At 38.4% G+C, this 21,877-nt stretch overlaps 1 long non-coding RNA gene across 1 annotated transcript in view; it reads right to left on the reverse strand.

Moving 5' to 3' along the window:
• Positions 1 to 16,367, reverse strand: part of LOC109382151 (uncharacterized) — a 28,326-nt gene extending 11,959 nt beyond the window's left edge. Inside the window, exons 1-2 of the long non-coding RNA XR_002123889.1 lie at positions 16,135 to 16,367; positions 4,450 to 4,536 (exon numbers count right to left, since the gene is read on the reverse strand). This is a non-coding gene — a long non-coding RNA (uncharacterized LOC109382151). The remainder of the gene's footprint in view (positions 1 to 4,449; positions 4,537 to 16,134) is intronic.
• Positions 16,368 to 21,877: the final 5,510 nt, after the last annotated feature.

Here is a 21,877-nt window from a genome sequence, read left to right on the forward strand (position 1 = left end):
AGGTATAGTGTAAACTGGCATAACCTTCCAAACAAGTTGTACAATTAAAACTGTGAATTTTATGGTTTGTAAATGAGACCTCAATTAAAAACAAAAACCTATCCAGACAAATTGTATGGCCATTTTAGCACTATTGACCAAAATGAAATACACATACGTTTAAATCTAATGATTCTACTTCTAGTATTTTATCCTACAGACATAAGCAAAACAACATGCACAAGATTATTCACCTCAGCAGTTTCTAATAGTAAAAGGTTGAAACAAACTAAATGTTCATGAATAGGGGACTAGTTAAATTATGGAATATCCAAACATAGTATAAATGTAACCATAAAAAAAGGAAGTTCTACATATACAGATATGTAATATCAAAAATAAATTGTTAAGGTACAGAACAGTGTATTTGTGGGCAAAACCAACAAGATAAAACACACATTAACTTACTTATATATGCATAAAATATCTCTAGAAGAATAAAAATTCAAATACTGGATTCTACTGGGTGTTTGAGACAACCAGGCTAGGAGGGAGATACTCTACTGTATATACTCTTTGCACCCTTCCAATGTTGTGCCATGTGACTTTAGTACCTAATCAAAAAATAAATACAATTTAAATTAAAAAATACTTGTGTAAACTTTCTCTCCTAAATAAAACTATTAACTTTGTGATGAGGGCTTCAGAGTACTACATTTGGAACACAGTGTTCTTTTATTAAATATAAATATGAACTTGACTTTTTGTACGCTCTAACCATGTAACAGTCACTCTGTAACAAAATTATTTGATAATGAACTGTTAAGACTGTCTCAGGTAAAGGTATAAAAGAACTAAGCTGAAGAAACCATTTCTTCTACCTTGTTTCATTCCTTCCCAACTTTAAATAGAAATTAGAAAAATCCACCAAATCATATAACTGTTCATCAAAACAAACAAAAAAATATCTGAGCACGTTGGTAAAGTAGTATGTGCTCATGCAATCCTACCATCCAGCCTATTAAGTACCTTGTTCACACTGTAGAGAGGTTTTTCTAGTTCCTGAAAACTGGCAATCTTTCTACTGATAAACTATTGGGTCTTCGGAAAAGTCATGACGTATTTTGTCTATGTTCTTCAAAGGTCATTTACTTATAATAAAGAACAAAGATTAATCAATGATATATTGCCCATTTTGTTTGATAACCTTTTACCATCTTTCAGTGAACTTCATGATTCTTCGTTCATAGAAGGACCTGTCTTTATTTGAGAAAAACTGAACAAGGTGCTGATTTACAGCCTCATCTGAACTGAACGTTATACCACGCAAGGAGTTTTGAAGAGAGCAAAACAAGTGGAAGTCTGACGGCGCAAGGTCAGGCGAGTGTGGTGGGTGCAGCAACACATCCCAACCAAGCTCCAATAATTTTTGATGGGTGATCAAACTTGTGTGTGTTCTCACGTTGTTGTGATGGAACACAACTTCTTTTACAATTAACAAGCTCTGGATGTTTCTGGATGATGGGTTCATTCAAACTGTCCAATTGCTGACAGTAGACACTTGAATTGATTGTTTGGTTCCTTGGTAGGAGCTCAAAAAACATGACACCTTTAAAATCCCACCACACTGAGAGTATAATCTTCCTCCGATGAATGTCTTTCAATGTCGATTGAGGCGAATCATCACGTCGGGACCAAGACCATTTGCGCACCACATTGTTGTAAACAATCCACTTCTCATCACCAGTTATCAGTCGCTTCAAAAAAGGATCGTTTTCCTCATGTTTAATGAGCATATTGCAGATGTTTATACATGCCGTCAAATGAACTTCTTTAAGTTCATGCGGAACCCAAATATCAAGCTTGCTTATGTATCCCAGCTTCTTTAGGTGGTTGTGAATGCTTGAATGATGGATGTTCAATGTTTCTGCAATCTCTTGTGTTGTGTAACGTGCGTTCCACTCGATCAATGCCTTTATTTTGTCGTCATCAACCTCAGTGGGCCTCCCTGACCCAAGAGCGTCATTGAGATCAAAATCACCAGCACCGGGGGCCGGCCGAGTGGCGCATTGGTTAAGAGCTGGCTTGGGATGCCAGAGGGCCCCGGTTCGGATCCCACATATAAGAGCCAGTGACACTGCCCTCTGCAGCTAAGATAGTGAGCAGCAGCTTGACCTGGAGCTGGGCTGCCTGCCATGAGTTGCTGGCGACTGTGTAGGCTGCAGTCCCCTGCTGCAGTGGGCTGTCATAAGCTACTGTGTGTAGCGGGCAGCCAGCGTGAGCGGCCGTCCAGAGGCCAGCGACTGATCTGCCTCGCCTGGGAAGAGCACAATGATGGTGCCAGCTTGGGCCAGTGAAGCAACGTCCTCCACAACTAGACTGAAGAACAAAAGGACAGCAACTTGTCTGTTCCCCTTACCCAGATTCTCCAGCACTGTTCCCCTCCCCCAATTCCCCAATAAAATCTTAAAAAAAAAAAATCACTAGCACGGAATTTTGTGAACCATCGTTGGCACTGACGTTCTTGTAGAGCATTGTTACCATAAACTTTATGCAACTTTTCACAAGCTTGACGCGTGTTCTTCCCTTTATGGAAGTAAAACAGTAAAATATGGCAAAAATGCAGTTTGGTCTTCCATCTTCAATTTGGTTGTAAAATCTCCAAAACTCAACCAAATCGCCCAATTTTTTTTTTTAGAATGAAGCTAGAACTGTCAGCTGTCAAATGACATAGCAATAACATAGATGCGAATGACTCTAGTACTTCCAAAAATGAACTAGTGCCATCTGTTGCAAACTTGCATCATGACTTTTCCGAAGACCCAATATATTCTTATAACAAAACTCTGAAACAAGAGGTCCCATAAAGGTATTTATGATCACATCAAAGCAATCAGACTTATCTAAGCAGTTTCATGAAACATGAATAAAAGGGAAACAGGTAAAGGTAGGTTTCACATTTTAAAAGTTAGAAAGTAATGTTTCCTAATTTTTAAAGGATTATCATTGAGATGTGATGAAGGGACATCTATTACCAAACTTGATTTCATATTTCAAACCTAAGAGATGGAGATACAATTAGCACCATCTAAAATATTATACTATATGCAATATAGTCAACTTCATTTGGGAGCTTATCTTGTTTCAAAATTGACAAAGTTGACAGTATTCTGCTTATTTTCCCCCTCCTTTCATTCTGTTGACAATAAATGTTTAATTTAAAATTCTATTATTAGCACTATCCTCTTTCATCTCTTGCACAATTTTCTACGTATAACCACATATTGCATATATTGATTTTCCTTGAAATCTGCATGTTATCTTGGAAGCATCTATGAAGCCAAAACATGACTACTAACTACAGATTATAGGAAAGGTTTATTCTAAGAGCTGAATGGTTCTTCTACAGCAGCAATTCTTCAACTATGATAATTCAACACAATGTGTTGAAAGGAGATATAAGATGCGTCGTAAGTATAATAATTCACTACTATTAATGTTAAAGTAACAGTTTATGAATGATTTACTTAAAAAAATAGAAGAAATTCAAGATTATATCTATAGTTCATTCTCATTCACTTTCATTCCCATGAATTTTTTCTCAAATGGGAGAAAAAGTAGTGGAGTTATGATTGATAAATATTTAATAGTTTTGACCTTTATAAATTATTTTTATTACCTATGGATTATGATTTTTGAGTTTTCTTTTTAATTCAACCCAAGGACAGAATGAAAAAGCATAAATACTACACTCAGATTTACACTGCATGTGGGAATGACTATCAGTATAAACTTTTTACTGTAGTAACACTACTATAATTGTAAAATAGTAAATGAACTACAATTGTCAAATAGAGGGCAAAGTAATGTTTAATGAATGAATAAGCTGAGCAGGGAATCAGGATGGGGAAAATTTCAATACAGTATCTTTTATATCATGTCATACACAATACAGTTACTTTGAATAAATTTGCAAAAAGTCCGTGTGCCTACTATTAAATTATTTTAAAAATTATACAACTCTGCTCTATTCCATTAATGCTAATTATGAATTAATAATATCTAACACTAGTATACTATTTTATATTACACAAAGTGCTTTCATATAAATTATTTCACTGATTCTCCTAATATCCTAGGGAAGCACGTAGATAGGGCAGGAATTATTTTATTTTATAGTTTGTTTTACAGCAATTTTAGGTTTACAACAAAATTGAGAGGAAGGTACAGAGATTTCCCACATACTCTCTGCCCCACACATGCATAGCCTCCCTCATTATCAACATCACACAACAGAGTGGTACATTTTACCAATGAGGAACCTACATTGACATAATATAATCACTCAAAATCTACAGTTCACCTTAGGGTTCACTCTTGATATTGTGCATTCTGAAACTGGAATGGCAGGGATTAATTACTGGACCTTTACAAAAGAAAACAAAAATTCTGATAGGATAAGTTACTTACCCAAATTATAAAATCAGTGAGGAAGCAGCAGGGATTTGAAACCAAGTCTTCCGCCTCCAAATGTCATGCTCTTTTCACTGGGTCTCACTGCAAAGGGAACAGTGCCTTGTTCAGAAAGCTGGCTTTGATAATATTTATTATATGTGTACTTCTTAAATTCCTGCCTGCTATTAGGCTTTCAGGTCTTCAGAAAGTATCCTTCCTATTTTAGATACATACCTTCTAAGCTTCAGTAGAAAACAATCCCATAAACACTTGTATAAGAAGGGTACTCAAACATCCTACTGTTGTTTTGATACATGGAAACATTACAGGCTCCCCCACTAATCCCAACTTCCTTGTTGTCCATGTAATGTCAACGAAATGTGAAAGGCACATTTTGTTGAATTTGACAAAACCAGTTAAAGCGAATCTTTAACAGGATCATACCTTTTGTCTTCCACTAGCATAAATCAAGGCTCCTGACTCTTCAAGTGCCAAAATATTTTATGCACATAGGTGTAAAAATTCATTTTAAGATTTGCTCAGTATCAGTTAAATTCTAGCATAAATAGTGGTGGATCCTCTTTGAAATATAACAAAGTAACTTCAAACTTAGGCAAGAAGTTGAATTCGTTATTACTGTTTCACACAGATTAAGCCTTTGATATAATTTAATAACATACAAGAAATTAAATTTATCATAATATCTTAAAATGCAAATACATTACTTTTATATCTTCAAATGAACAAAAATTGAAAATATGTCATGTGCAAGTCCTCTATAATCCCAAGATAACAACTGAACAATTTTCTTTCTTTTTTTTTTAGTTCAGCATGGCTGCAATTCTTTTTTTTTTTTTAAAGATTTTTATTGGGGAATTGGGGGATGGGAAGAGCGCTGGGGAATTGCAGGAAGGGGAACAGACAAATTGCTGTCCTTTTGTTCTTCAGTCCAGTTGTGGAGACGTTGCTTCACTGGCCCAAGTTGGCACCATCATTGCGCTCTTCCCGGGCAAAGCAGATCAGTCACCGGCTTCTGGACGGCCGCTCACGCTGGCTGTTGGCTACACACGGTAGCCCATGGCAACCCACTACAGCAGGGGCTGCAGCCTACACCATTGCCGGCGACTCATGGCAGCCCAGCTCCAGGTTGAGCTGTTGTTCAGCATCTTAGCTGCAGAGGGCAGTGCCACTGGCCCTCATATGTGGGATCTGAACTGGGGCCTTCTGGCGTCCCAAGCCAGCTCTTAACCAACACGCCACTTGGCTGGCACAGCAATTTTTTTAATCTTGAAAAAAAAATTTTGTTTTAAATTCCATTTCACATCCCCTCTGCTCTGGCAACCATCAGGTTTTCCTCTACCTCAATGTGTCTGTCTGTTTGTTTGTTTGTTTGTTTATTTATTTTAGATTCCACATAATATTAGTGAGATCATATGGTGTTTCTCTTACTGATTTATTTCACTTAGCATAATGCACTCAAGGTTCATCCATGTTGTTGCAAATGGCAGGATTTCACTTTTTTATTGCTGAATATTCACCATTTTCACCCAGCCCTCCAACCCCCTTCCCATTGTTTATATACACCACATCTTCTTTATTCATTCATCTGCTAATGGACATCTAGGTTGTTTCCATATCTTGGCTATTACTAGTAATGCTGCAATGAACACAGGGGTGCAAATATCTTACAAAATTTTCTGTGTGTATATTATAACTATATTGTACCAACATATACTTTATTTTATAAAAATGTGATCACAATAATGTTCTGTAACTTGCTTTTTTCACTTAACACTACATATTGGGCATATTTCTAAGTCAGTATATAAAGATTAATTCCTTGCAGCCTTGCTCAAATTTACCTTCTCCTACAGGTCTTCCCTGACCACCCTGTATTGCTTATTCTCTTTCCTGTTTTTTCTCTATAGCACTTAGCACCTTCTAAAATAGGTTGGCAAACATTTCTCGTAAAGGGACAGATAAATAATTCAGGCTTTGTGGGCCTTAAGTGTTGCAACTAGTCAACTCTGTTATTGGAGTGCTAAAGCAGCCCAAGACAGTATGTAAATAAATGAGCATGGCTGAATTCCAATAAAATTTTATTTACAAAAATTAATTTGAAATAGTTTACAGACCTAAATGTAAAACCTAAAACTTGTACCTAGAAAACATAGGAGAAAACCTTTAAGAATTTGGATTAGGCAAAGATTTCTTAGATACAACAGTGACTGATAAACTGGACTTCATTAAAATGAAAGTTTCTGCTGTGTAAAAACCACTGATAAGAGAATAAAAAGACAGGCTGAGAGACAATACAATTTTCTAATAAAACCTTATATCCAAAATATATTTTAAAAAATTTCAAAACATAATGAGAAAACAAACCGAATAAAAAAGTGAGCAAAATATCTGAATAGACACATCACCAAAGACGAATATGGCTAAACATACAACTACCATATACTTAGCTATTCCACTCCTATTTTTCCAAGGGAAATGAAAGCTTATGTCCATGCCTAAAGTTGGGACTGGTTAAATCACAGTATATTTATACACTACTATACACCTGCTTACAGCAAGGAAGTCAATTTATTCATCCAACAAATATATTAAGTGCTTTCTATGCTGGGTATGAATCTAGATGCTAGGAACACCAGCAGGGAACAAAACAGACATCTACTAATTACATCGCAACAGCCCTATTTCCAAACAGGGTCACATTTAGAGGTACTGGAGGGTTAGAACGTCAACATTTCTTTTGGGGGGGACACAATTCAACCCATACCAACCAATAAGCAACGTAAGTAAATAGTATTTTAGAACAGAGATTGGCAAACTATGGTCCATAGACCAAATCCAGCATGCATCCTATTTTTGTGATTCATCTTGGTGTAGTTTTTATCAAGTTTCTTGGGCTTAAGAGTTTGTTGAGCTTCCTGAGTCTATTGGTTTATAGTATTTACCAAATCTGGATAAATTTATGGCCATTATTTCTTTAAATATATTTGTCTCTGCCCCTCCTTGAGAACTCTAATAACATGTATATCCGGATGCTTGAAGTAGTACCACAGATCACTGATGCTCAGTTCATTTTTTTCTTTTTTTTTTTACTTATGATAATTTCTACTGTTGTATCTGTAAGTTTACTAATCTTTTCCTTTGTAACGTCTAAATTGTCATTAATCCTAATTAGTGTATTTTTCATCTCAAACATTGTATTTCTCATCTCTAGAAGTTCATTTTGGGTCTTTTTCATATCTTCTATAACTCTACTTAACTTCTTGAACATACAGAATACAGATATAACACCTGTTTTAATGTCTTTGTCTGGGCAATCCCAACATCTGTGTCAGCTCTGGGTTAATTCTGATTGACTTTTCTCATTATATATTGTATCTTCATGCTTCTTTGCATGCCTGATAATTTTTGATTGAATGTCAAATATTGTGAATTTTATCTTGTTGGGTGTCAGATATTTTTATATTCCTATAAATACTCTTAAACTTTGTTCCTAAACACAGTTAAAGTTACTTGAAAACAGTTTGACCCTTTCAGGTCTTGCTTTTAAGATAACTGGGTGGGACCTGAGCAGTGCTTATTTAGAGCTAATCATTCCCTACTACTGAGGCAAGAGCCTTCTGTGTATTCTATGCAATGTCTCATGAATCAAGATGTTTTCCAATGTGGCTTGTGAGAACAGGTACCATTTCTGACCCTGAGGAAGCACCAAGCACTGATACCTCTAATAACCTTCAAGAGGTTCTTTCCCTGGCCTTCAGGAGTTTCTTCACAAGCAGGCACTGGTCAGTACTCAGATGAGAGCTGAAGGGGACCTCTGAAGCTTTCAAGAATTCTTGTTTCAAGAGTTCTCCAGTACAGGATTCCCCCGCTATGTGAAAGTAGAGCATTCCTATGAAACTTTTTGTAAGCCCAAATGGTGTAAAGTGAAAAAGCAATTACCATAGAGCACATCTTGGTAATGGATGCACAAAATAAATAGGGATAAAAAACATACCCATAGACACAGTTCAAAGCTATGGTGCTTGATGCTGAGTGTAATTCCCAAGGAAGGAGCTTGCCACTCCTGTTGCCTACGGTGTGTGCTGCCTCTATAATGACTCATTGCAAGACAAACCCTGAATACTATTTTTGCTTTTTGCCTTATTTTAGAAAAGCAAAAATCCTCTTTGGATTTCTTTCAGCTAGCGAAAACAGGTACTAATATACGTCTTTCATAAAAGTGACGTGGCATAAAGCAAATTTTCAAAAAGCAGGTGATACTTGTATACTCTTCTGTGAACTCAGGCCACTTTGGTGTCCCCAGCCATCTCTTCCACTCAGAGTGTCCACTGGGCTTAGCCTGGATTCCCCCTACCTGTGCCACGGTCTAGAAACTTTCTCAAGTTACTAGGCTAGTGCAATCATAGGGTTAACCTCATTTGTTTCCTCTCTCAAGATCATTGCCTTTCATCATCTAGTGTCCAGTGTCTTGGTAATGGCTGTTTCATGTATTTTTTTCTGTTTGTTTTGGGTAGGAGGGTAAATCTTATCTCTGTTACCCCATTTCTGCCAGAAGTGCAAGTTGCATAGTCATATGGATACCAAATCAAACAAGAATTATACAGTAACTCTACTGTCAAGCTATTATAAATACTGGTGTGAAAAACACTAAAGTATTTGCAAATTTATGTTAGCAATGCATTTGAAAACAAAACAAAACAAACCCATAAATGCCAACAAGTATTAAGCTAAAAATACAAGTATGGTTCAACATGAGAAAAGCTACCAATGTTACTCATTATATTTATTAATAGATTCAAAAAGAAAACTATACAATCATAAGGCTGTTGAAAAGCATCTGATAATTGACTGTTCACTTAAAATTTAAAAATAACAACAAAGTGTCAGAAAACTAAGACTAAAAGAGACCATTCTTATCTTGATGAAGTATAACAAAGAAGATAAACAGGATGGACTCTGGAATCAGACTGCCTGTGTTCAACTCCCAACTCCTCTATTTTTTTTGTAAAACATCTTAGGCAAGTTACTTAATATCCCTTACTTTCTTTTTATTTTTTAATTTAATTTTATTTTATTTTACGATTAGTTTCAGGAAATATCCCTTACTTCCAATTTCCTTATGCATACAAATGAAGGTAACACGAACACCTACCCACATACAATCTAGGACTTTTGTGAAGATTAAGTCAATATACATAAAGTGCTTAGAATCTAACCGGCTCATAGTACATATTCAAATGGTAACAGCTGTTTTCATCAGTGCAGCTCCTGCTGTTGCTGCCACAGTACTTTATCAGAAACCTCTAGTAAATATCATATTTAAAGATAAAAATTATAAGGATTCCTATTAAAGTCAGGATTCAAAAGAGATGCTTGGGAGTCATCATTTATTCAACACAGTTCTAGAGGGCTTAACTAAAAATATAATAAACAAATAGATAAGAAATAAACGTGGTAAAAGAAAAACTTGTAGATAACATGGTAATCTATCAAGAAAAAGAATGAGAATTAAATGCCAAACTGTAAGGTATATTGAGAGTTGAACAAAAGATCAGAAAATATAGCTTTTCTACACACCAGTAATAACCAATTAGAAAATGTAACAGGAAAAATCCTATTCACAGTAGCATCAAAAACTATAATAGGGCCGGCCGAGTGGCTCAGTTGGTTAAGGGCTCGCTCAAGAGTTTGAGCTCTGAGCAACAGCGGTTCGAGTCCTGGCCCGAGCTGAGCAGCTGCTGAGCTGCCAACAGATGGCAGGATGGCTCAGTTAAAAAAACCCCACAAAAACACACACACAAAAAACTATATCTAGGAAAAAAAATCTAATCAGAACTATGCAAGAACTTTATGGAGAAAACTATAAAACCTTATATTCAAAGGTTCATTAGTAAGACCTAATTATCATGGAATGAAAATAATAAAGACATTAGTTCTTCACAAGTTAATATATTAATGCAATATAACTTTAATCCAAATTACAAAGTGCTTAAGGAACTTCACAAACGAACTAAAATTTCTTATGAAGTAATAGAGAAAAATAGCCAAAAGCCAATTTTCAAAAACAATAAAGAGAATACTTGCTGTACCATCTGCTAAGACATACTATAAAGTTATAGTATTTAAAACATGGCATTGGCATAAGAACAATTAAATCAACAGTATAAAACAAAAAGTCCAGAAACAGATGTAGAGGTTCAGAACAGGCCTCCCCAAAAATGTGCCACCGTGGCATGTAAATTATTTTGAACTGAATGTAATCAAGGCCTGTGGGGTCATGAGAAACTTCCACCTCTCTCTTAAAGAATTTAAATTTGGGGCCTTGCCCATAAGAGTTATCACCAGAAATAACTTTTTATGACCTAGTTATAGGACAGGGCAAACTTCTGATTACTGAACATCTGTTCTTCTTATAGTCCTGCAATGACCTTCCTCCTCTCTGAAGCCCCGAAGTGATCCTTGGCTTAGAATGTCACATATCCCTCATTTTCCCTTTCTGTCTTTGAACCTCTCATTTATGTGTGGTTTCTGATTCTCTCAAGTATGTGGGTTCTTATGTGCATGTATGTATTTAAATTTGGTTATATTTCTCTTGTTAATCTGTCTCATGTAGATTTAATTACTAGACCAGATGAAAGAAACTTGTGGGCAGAGGAAAGTTTCTTCCTCTCCCACATGGATTCAAGCGTATGTAAGAATTCAATATATGATTTTTAAAAAGGCATTTGATATCACTGGTGAAATAAAGAACTATTCAATAAATAGTATTGGGACAACTGACTTCACAATAAAAAATAAAAAATAAAGAGCCCTACTCATCATAGATATATACACTCCTAATTAAGGACCTAAATGCAAAAGCAAAATTTTAAGAGCATTGGACAGAGAATGTTTATGACCTTAAGAGTTAAGAGAAGAAGGCCTTTTACAAAGTATCGTTGACTGTTTTAGACTTATGAAAAGGTTTAAAGAGTAGTTTGATGACCATCTATGTTCTCACCGTAGCTTGAGAAATAAAACATTACAAACACTATAGCTGAAGCTAAAAAAACAGTTCTTGCTCTTAAGAATTTCAAAGTTTAGAGAGGCACAATATGCAGAGTGCTACAGGACCATAAAGAATACCCAGTTCAGACAGGGCCCCAGGAAAGCCCAGGAATGAAGTAAGAGTAAAGGTTTTCTAGACAGAGAAAATAGCATACACAAGAGCTATACATCATCTTTGACTCTAATTGTCAAGTGAAGATTACCAATAGCAAAATCCCAGAGCATACCAGTGTATAAGCCAGAGCTGTTAACTGAAACACAGTTCTGATGAGTTTACCATGGGTTAGGTGGTGGGGGTGGGGAATACATACAACAGAACATGCAAACAAAGCAGATTATACAGAAGACCAACATGAAATGAACTATTCAGAAGTAATGATGAAACCAATCTACCTTAGAGCAAAGGGTGAAACTCATGAGTTTGACTAAAGAGAAAATGATAATTTGGAGGCAGAATATTCAATATTAACAGAGCAACAGGTTTATCGTGCTGAAAGGAATGAAGCTCCTGCTCTGGACACGTACACATGCAGCTTTAAAACAATAATTTATACTATAACCACAAGAGAGATACAGCTCTCTTATTCATGATCAGTTAGTTAACTTAATTCTCATTAAATCTCACTAAGATATATTAGATAGACACAAAATTAAAAAAAAAATGTAGCCAATGTGACAATATCACAAGTGTTTCTGAAGCATTTCACATTGTTGACCATCTCTGTTTCTTGAATTTCTCCCATCTCCTGGTTTCTATGTAACCATATCAGGTGACTGAATTCTTTCCTTTATCTACTTGACTGTCTCCTTTACTGAAGTCTCTGCTAGGTTTTATTTCCTGGCTATGATAAACCCAAAAGTATTTGGCATCTTCTACTATTTTAAAATACCAACTCCTTTGAAGACGTAAGACCAACTATTACCTTCAAACAAAATAATTTCAAGAATTCTGGCTAGGACCTTGCATGTATCATCGTCTTGAATATTCTGCCTCTGACACAAGTAAGTTTAATAGTTCTAAAAACAATACACACGTATACACATGCTCATGAACACATATATACATAAAAATGTACTTTTTTTTTTTTAAATCACAGTACATACTTATCTTTCCTCCAGCTAAACACACTCATCCTTTTTGAATTGCCTGTCAGTGGGGTCCATGGTGTCTCTTATCTATCCATTATAGTCTATCTAGCTTTTCTCAATTACAAATCATCCCGTCTTCTTTCAAATTATATCTTCTTTTTTACCCTCTATCATGACCAATCTAATTTAGGCACTGATCACCTTAATACATATAACTGCCTTCCTGCTTCCAGCTTCTTTCCTCCCTCCAAATTATTCTGAACATTATTGGTGGGTGAATCTCTAAAACAAAACTTTAAGCTTGTCACTCTTTTCCAAAAAAGCTTTTTAAAGGGTGGATAACAATGCCAACTATTTTAGCTGTTTAAGAACCTAAAAAATTGGCTTCAGTGTGCCTGTCCAATCTATCTTCTCCAAGGTTAAAGTCTATTCTTAAAAAAACAAACAAAAAACAACCACCCTCTACTCAGACTTTTCCCTCAAGCAGTCCCACCACTATACTTCTGGAGAATAGCAAGCAATCTGGTTTCTACTCCAATTATGCTGAAATTATTTTTTTGTGTTTTCCAAATGCAAAGCAGGTGTTTAAGCTCATTTTACTTGACCTCACCATGCCGTTCACACTTGGTATTACCTTGTATCATTCATTCCGTATTAGCCACTCCTAGAGTCTAAGCTCAAGCCACAGGAAACTACTTTCTGTAACAAACTTCGTGATTGCAGAGTTTGCCGCTTCTACAAAATGCTATTCCCTGCCTCTAGAATCTTTTACCTGGACTATGTTTTGCACTGTTTATAACTTCAGATGAAACATCTTTCCTGTGAAATTTCCTCTGTCACAAACATCTTTGCTCCCAATGTACTTGTATATAGCTCCCTAATAGGATTCATGATGCTGTATACTGTGATTTGTTTGTATGTCTTGGTATCATTAGATATCCTTAGAACTAACATACTCTGAGGCACATAATGGACAATTAAGAGTGAGTTTTAAAAGACCTTCTGGTATGGCCATATTATTCTAGTCACTGTCACTCAAGTATACTACATGAAGAGGCAGTATATGTATCATGGTTAAGAGCTGAGTCTGAAGCTAGGCTGTCTAGGTATGAATTTTGGATCTACCATCTATTAGCCGTGTGGCACTGGGTAAGCTAACCTATTTGTGCCTCAGTATCCCTCTCTGTAACAGGAGGATAATAAGATCTACCTCATAAAGTTATAGCTAGGATTAACTGAATTAATATGGACAAAATGCTCAGAACAGTGACACACAAAACAAGCATTATGTATATGTATTGGCTATTATAATTAATATACCATGGTTATTTCTGGACCTTTCCACATAGACTTCCCTTCATTTGTCCCTTTATCCAAATCTTACCCCCATTTTCAAGACTGACCTCTGGTAAATCCTTTGATCATTACAAGGCTTAAATGATCACTCTGCATTTAATTAAAACTGCCCTGCATCCTTGTAATTTTTCACATTTGTCAACCCAATTTCTGTAAACTCTTTGAAGGTCCTGATGACACCTCATGCATGTTTGTGAGTTCCTGTAGCCAGTAGTAAGTGCTTAGTATTTGCTGTGTAAAATAATAAAGGTCAGTAGAAACTTCAATTCTGATCAGACTGCCTTTGCAATTAAAGAAATGAAGAAGGCAGTGAGAACATTCCATGCTTCTCTAGCCCAGCTGCAAATGTATTAGGGCCAGGGAATACTGACTCCCATTAAAATGGGAAGCTCTGAAATAGCTTCTGCGGGAAAAAAATTCTCACTGCAGAGGAGTTATGGGGAGTCAATCAGCTCCCAAACCAAATGGCAGCAGTAGATCCTCTACGAAAAATGTGTTTGCATGACAAAATGACTGACAGTACAGGAGTTGGAATTATACAGATCTAGGTTTCACAGGGACACTACACTGCGCCTCCTTTTCACAAGGACACTGAGTTTCCCTTTTTTTATAAGATAGGTATCTTAACACGTACTTCACAGGTATATAATAATTGACATTCACCTTAACATTTAACTTAACAGCAATGCCCTTGGGAAAAATTTTAAATAAACTAAAAACACTACAATTTGTAAGCAAAAAAATGAGAACGCCGAGCACATTTTTCATTGCATAAGACAATGTATTAAATTAGCTGGCAGCAATATTTATAATATTCTAAATTACCTATGAGAAAATTAAACATGTATAGTATTGTCAATAATACAGACTTGAGAGGAGGGGAAAATTCCACTACAAACTTTATCCTGCTTTTCTGATACTGTCTCCATCCTGTAATTTTCTTCCACTTGTGATTAAAAACAAGTGTTCAAAATTATCCCAAAAGAGAAACACTTGGAAAACACAATTTAACTTAATATCAAGTTGGTTCTATAAATGTAGTATTCCAGCTTATAGTTCCAAAATACTTTCAAGTAGGAATTAACCTGAATGTAAGAAATCAAGATAATGGTAAACAGTTTAGATGATTTGAGTCAGTAATTTCAAATTAAGAGTTGTTCCAACTCGAAGCTGGCAGTCACAGTCTAAAGGGTTTGTTTGCTGCATTGACTAAATCAAACACTCCAATTTTTTAGAAGATTCATCCTGACATTCTATAATAATAATTACTTTACAGCAGTATAATTGCTGAAATGCCCAATACTACACAAATTAAACGGAAACGGGTTTCCTTCTGAAGAAAAAAAAGAAAAGTGGCAAATCTTATTTTTTACCTGTGATTTTTTTGTTTTAGTTTAGATTTATGAATAAAATGCTGTTCATCGACTGCAAAACAAAACCTTGCTGCTTATAACAACCTTTAAGCTTCGGGGGACGGGGTGAGATTTTAAAGACAGACTTGGTGACATTAGGACACAGTGGTATGTGGGATTCATTAGGACCCGTACACATAAGAAAGGAAAAAGAAGAGACAGAGAGAGATGAGAGAGAGAGAGGGACAGAGATTTCAGTTAAGAATATAAGTATGGTGAACTTTCAGCAGTGTTGAGACGTTACAATTTAAGGATGAAAAGATAGCTTTGGGGAAGAGAAATTAACCTCCGGGTAGAAAACTAAAGAGTCCAGTGCCTGGTTAATGTAATTTAAAGTGAGATGGAAAGAGGATTGGGGAAGAAAAAAGTGGGGATTTGGTAACCAAAAAGGGGTATAATCCAGAGGGGAGTTTGGAGGCAAGAGTTTAAGGAGGGAAGGCAGGGCAGGGGGGAGTGTGAGTGAGTGAGTGAGTGAGTGAGTGAGTGAGTGAGTGAGTGTGTGTGTGTGTGTGTGTGTGTGTACTTTTTTGTGCGTTTTGAAATATAGGTGACAACGTTGTAGGAAATCAAATCCGGAGGTGTGGGACTAAGGAGAAGGAATGTGGGGATTTCCAGGCTGGGGCTAACAAGTTTGGGGCGTGCGCGCTGTCGGGACGCCCCTCTCTCCCAGGGAGGGGTTGCCCCCACGGGTGCCAGGTCCACAGGCCCATCCGCCTCGACCGAGCTCTCACCCTCCCGCAACGCGGCCCTTCTCTTCACTACAGCTCCTCCTCACCTCAGGCCGCGGCGCCTCTCTCCTCCGCGTCGCCACAGCGCACGTCCTTCTCCGCGCCAGGCCCTACGGGGCCTGTCTGCCTGGCGGCGGCGGCCTCCCGCCCGGTTGCGCCCGGGGGTTCCCCGCGCGGCTCAGCGGGCCTCTGGGCCTCTCGCCCCGGCTCTCGCTCGCTGCGGACTCCTTCCCGCAGACACCGCGCGCAGCCCTCCTCCCGCAGCAGGGCAATGCGCCCCCTCGACTCCACCCCGGGACGCCCCCGCCGCGCCCCGCCCCCGAACTTGGGGTCTGTACGCTGATTGGCCACCGTGAGACCCGGCGCCCGGGCATTGGCCCGGCGGCCTCCGACAGCGAGGGGGCGGAACGCCAGGCGTCTGCGATTCCCGTAACGCGGCTCCTGGCGTCCCGGATCTCGGTGGCTGCACCCGCGTCGCCTCTCCCAGACTGGATCGAAGGGTTCCCCCCACCTCCCCTCTACGGGCGGAAGGAGCGGAATGTTCCATTTTTCCGTGGAATAATGGGGTCGTGAACTGAAGCCCGGGTGCTACTCGCGCCTGCCACCCTCCTTTCTCGCCGCGGCTCCTTCGGCCTCCTTTCGCATCCTTCCAGGAGGGAATCAGAGCCGCGAGAAACCACCGGGCTCCCTTGGGGACAGGAGAGGTGTGGGAAATCCTCAGGGAAAGTGAAGGGCTCGGTGACCGCGACTCCACACGAGATTACCGCAGATTGGCCGCGGCGGCTTCGGTCGAAGTCTTATGCAAATGAACCTTAAAGTAGTAAATGAGTTTGGACGTGATTGATCAGTGAAGCCCAGAGCTGGTGACACGCCAAGAAGAAACTAGTTTTTCTTTGCGGTTTGTACCTCCCAGCCTGTGATAAAAATACTGAGTAAAAACCAATTCCATTACACGCCTCCCCCAAGCCTGGTAAATGGACCGTCAGACCCACGTTGATGGTTTTTTTCCAAAGCAAAATGAGAATTTAAAAAAATTAGACGTGTGTGTGTGTGTGTGTGTGTGTGTGTGCGCGCGCGCGCGCCCCAGGGCCTTTTATGAAAGAATGGCAGGCTATCGGAGGGCAATACGGTTTAATGGACTTGAACAAATTATACCCATATAGTGACACAATTATATGGTTCTTCATTATATTGAGGATTCAGATGGAGTACAACAAATTATGATCTCTTAGTTGTGAGCATATGCTTTTTAAAAGATAGAGAAATGGGCCTGCTATGTGTCCACTGCTAAAGGAATCCCAGGCAACTTGGGAATGGTGCTGCAGGAGAGACAAAGCTCCCGTGTTTAGCTCTTGCTGCTGTCATCCTATAGCTAACCTAGAGAGTGTGACTGGCTTGTATTCTAGTTCTGCCATTTATAGGGGTGTTTGTTTTAAAACAAACTTCTATAAAAACCTTCTGGTTCCAAATTGCCTGGATTTAAATCCTAGTACTGCTACTTCCCATGGCTATGACCTTGAAGTCTTCTCAGTTTTTCATCTACAAAAATGAGAATAACAGTATCAACCTAATAGGATTGCTGCAAGGGTTAAATGAAAAAATATGTGAAATGCTTGGCACATAGTAGATGCTCAATAAATGTCAGCTGTTAACATTATTGAATGTCTACTATATCAATGCTTCCAAAACTGTGTTACATCATAGCATATATTGAAAATGGTGATGTTCCCTGGCACAGGGAGTAGACAGAGGGAATCAATAACTTACAGCCTGCCTTGCACACTAGTCAGAAAAAGGACTGAGTTAGTTCTTTTGTGGATATCTTTGTATTGACAGCCCTAACCTCCAAAAAACTCACATTTTGTGGGGATGGTTAAAATCTTAGGCTAAAAGAATGAATCAATATGGGAGAAAGATGTTCAGAGCAAGAGCACTTCTCCCTTCAGCTGGAATTTTAAAACTTTGCAGACACCTCTAAAGGGAATTGGCCCCAAAGTGATTACTTTCGTAAGGATTTGCCATTAGAAAGCCCTGTCAAAATACAGAGTGGGGAGAAGTGGCATATAAATAGAGAACTTTCCATTTATGCCTTAGGACCATTTGGGATTTTAGATAGTCAAAAGCAGAGAGTGGGGAATGGGTACAGAGAGGGCTACGTGAGGGCACTGAGGCCATTTGAGAGTAGGTGAACAAAGCTAGGAAAAAATGCTACAGAGCAAAGGTGATAAATGTTGAAGACAAACTGCCTGCCTTGCTATTTGATTAAATCAGGCCCTGACCAGGATATCATTTACTTTGTTGCCTGTGCACAATTGTGTTTCTGAAACTCTGTGTCAGCCTTGGAACTATCCCCATGTCCTTACCTACATCAAACTCATGATTTCAGTATCTGTGATAATGACTGAGTTAGCATGCTGACCTCACAATTTCTCATCCATCTCTCTTCCAATGATCTTCAACTTCACTCTGTATCAGAAACCTACAGATGTAGCCACACCTGGAATCCAGTCATCAAATGAATTTATGCCACCTGCAAAATTTTGACCCGTGAGTTACCCTCTCTACCCACAGCCACTTACCTTTCTACCTCTTACTCACTCCCATTAAGCCTGCAATTTGTCCTCAGTGACCTCTAGTCTTTGTTCTCATAGTTTATCAGGTATTTCCTATCTCCTCTTCCCAAGCTGTGAAAACTCTTACCAGCCATTTTAACTGCACTCTCACTAGTATATTCAATTCTCTTGACCTTCAGCCATGTTTGTTTACCTTGTCAATGTTATGTCCTATTTCCCTTTTCCTTGAACTACCAGCCCCACCCCAACATTTGTTCTTAGTACAGACCCTTGTTTCATTGTTCCCTGGAGAAACCAAGACTATCGTTTGTGAGCATCCTTAATTTTTTCTCCATTTTAGCAGGCAACTATATATTTATCCTTTCCTACTACCTAAGAGGAAGGACAATCCTTATTCTTTTAAAAGTTTTCCTCCTTCTGTGTTCTTGGTCATACTCCTACCAAATTCAGTCCCCTAGTTTTATATTTTTAATTATTAGCATAAAATAACCTTAGCAAGTTTTTAAAAACTATCAACTTAATGGTGAGTTGGGGACAGCTTTTCTGTATGTGTTTAAAAAAAGCCTTTGTAACCTAATAACATCTAAATCACCAAACAATTAAAAGTATATAATTATTTCAATATGTGTCTCAAAATGAACCCATTTAATCCACTTGGTAAAATAAGTTTGAGATGAAATATGATCTTAAATCAAGTTGTAACTAAAGCTCCAAGCTAGAAGACAGGAAAAATTCATTTCATAGCAACAAACTAAGCAACATTTTGATTCTACTTCACAAATTTTACTAAAGAATGATATATATTCAGAAAAATGAGCAGATCATAAGAGTACAACTTGAAAAATGTCCATAAACGGAACACAGCCATGTACCTTGTATCTACACATAGATCAAGAAACAAAACATGATCAGCACCCCCAAAGGCCCCTCCTGCTCCCTTATTATTGGAAGGCCACTGGTGACCACTATTCTGACCTCTAATGCTATAGTTTCACAGCTATCATTTTAAAATTGAGAAGTTAGCAGAAATGTCTTAATGTTATTAGGATTTGCTTATTTTATTTCATTTTAAAGAATAACTGTGGTCGAGCAAGAATTTGAAATGAAGTGGCTCTGTAAACACAGATGCAAACTGAAGTGGAGGGAGTCTAGCTTTCTCATTTTTCCAGACTTCTGGGAAACCCTGTCAAATGGCTGTGGTGTGGACTGGTGATCTTCCATTACCCTCTTTCCCAGGGAGCTTGGCTTCTGAGAAGGAAGACTAGTGCAGAAGCGTGAGCAGCAAGTAGGTGCATCCTGTTCCCAGATACATCCATAGGGTACGGAAGTCAGGTATTAGGGCTGCAGCTTTGGAATGGCTCAGGTTAGCTCCAGAACATCATCCCAAGGAGTCTGAACATAATTTGCTTTTGTTAACTCTGACACAACTAGTAAAGAAGCAAGCAAGAGCTTTCCTTTGATGACCCTCATTTGAAAGAACACTCTTCAGTTACAAAGTAGATTTCTTGGTTCCAAGCCTGATACTCATACTAAAACCAGAAGGTGAGAACGTACCAACATGAATTTTTTTAAAAAATATTCATTTTGTGGGCTTGTATGGCCCCTTGCCTGGGGTTTGAATAAAGATACAGGACTAATTGTCCGGCTTAGGCAAATGTGTGTCTGTCTCAAGGGAAGATGGCTGTGCCTACTAAAAAGGCTCCTAGGGCTAAGAATGCAGGAGTGATAATTCTCAAGAATGTACATTTGCTATAAGAATTTTTCACTTTTCCTTCTTCTTTGTGGCACTTCTGGGTTTTTACCTATCTGTGTTCCCAGTTTGCAAACTCCAAGATCTTTGAATAAATCTTTTATCATTTATTTCTACCCGAAGCCTCCAGACTCCTTTTGAGTTTGTTCAACAAGTCAAATACGGAAACTTTGGTTTGAACAAACCTAAGAAATTAGAGATTTGGGCAAACACTCAAGTTAAATAAGATTTTTTATTACTTAGGGTTAAGGTATGACAATAAACACTTTTTGGATAACTAACTGAAAGACTGACATGTCCCCTCCTTTTCCTGGGAACCGTATACATAGTTGAACATTAAGCAAAGGATCTTGGAAAGGGAGGTGAGAAGTTTTTTACTATCCGACATTTGGCTGAAATAATCTTACGTGTAGAACATACACATTATGCTTTTCTTTGGAAAACCTCATTCCATGTGCAGGGCATATGGCCTGTGAAGGGGGTGGGCAGATGACTAAGTTGGAGCCAGTAACTTCCTGACGCTGAAGCCTTTGGCAAGTCACATAATCACTCTGAATTTCACTTTCCTAATGGGTAAAATGGGACAAGCAAAGGCTGTCCCTGGTTACTGCACAAGGATGGTACAAGGGCCAAATGAGAGAACAGATGAGAAAGGGCTTTCTAAACCATAAAGCGCTGGCAAATGTAAGTTGTTAATATCAACCACAGAACTTTCTAGCCGAGTGTGTGACTATCTGTGATAGGGTAGTGGGTTGGGAAGGTGGTATGAAGAGTGTTGTGCCAAGGAGGATATTGGCAGTTTTTACATTCAGATGCTGGGCAGGCAGAAAGCCAGGGCAAAGCCTGCTCTGCCTAACTACACTTGAGACTCCAGTTTACTCTCTTTACTTTTCATTCACTGCCCTGCCCATGAATAGGGAAGCGTAAGGCATTTTACTTCCCACAGCCACAGGGAGGAGGGAAGCCAGCACAGAGTGACAGAGATTAGGTCGCTAACAATGACTACTATTTTTTGAGTGCTTACCATGTGCCACACAGGATGCTGTGTGTTTTCCATACAAAATCTTATTGATTTCTCATGTCAGAAAATGAAGTAGGTATGACTTTTACCCCCCCCCCATTTTATAGATGAGGAAACTGAGAGAAAAGTCAAATAACTTGCTCTGCTCCACCCCAGGTTGTCTCCTCCTCTGTAAGTAGACAGCAGTAGACTCTCCACCAAGAGTCAAATCCCAGTGGTCTGATTCTAAAACCCACATCCTCAAACACTAAGCAGCTGTACTGTCTTCTTAGAAGCCAGAGTAACCGTTCGCTTATTGTATACTCTTAGCTTCCTGCCAGCAAAGACAACTCCATTGGTGGTATCGTTTCTGAAGAAAGCAAATGTAGAGAAGGGGGTTGGGACCTAATGATGGTCTGGAAAGTCCATTTCCTATCACCACATAGACACCTGCCCCACTGTCCCCC

Source organism: Hipposideros armiger, unplaced genomic scaffold, assembly GCF_001890085.2.
Source record: "Hipposideros armiger isolate ML-2016 unplaced genomic scaffold, ASM189008v1 scaffold_60, whole genome shotgun sequence".
NCBI lineage: Eukaryota > Metazoa > Chordata > Mammalia > Chiroptera > Hipposideridae > Hipposideros > Hipposideros armiger.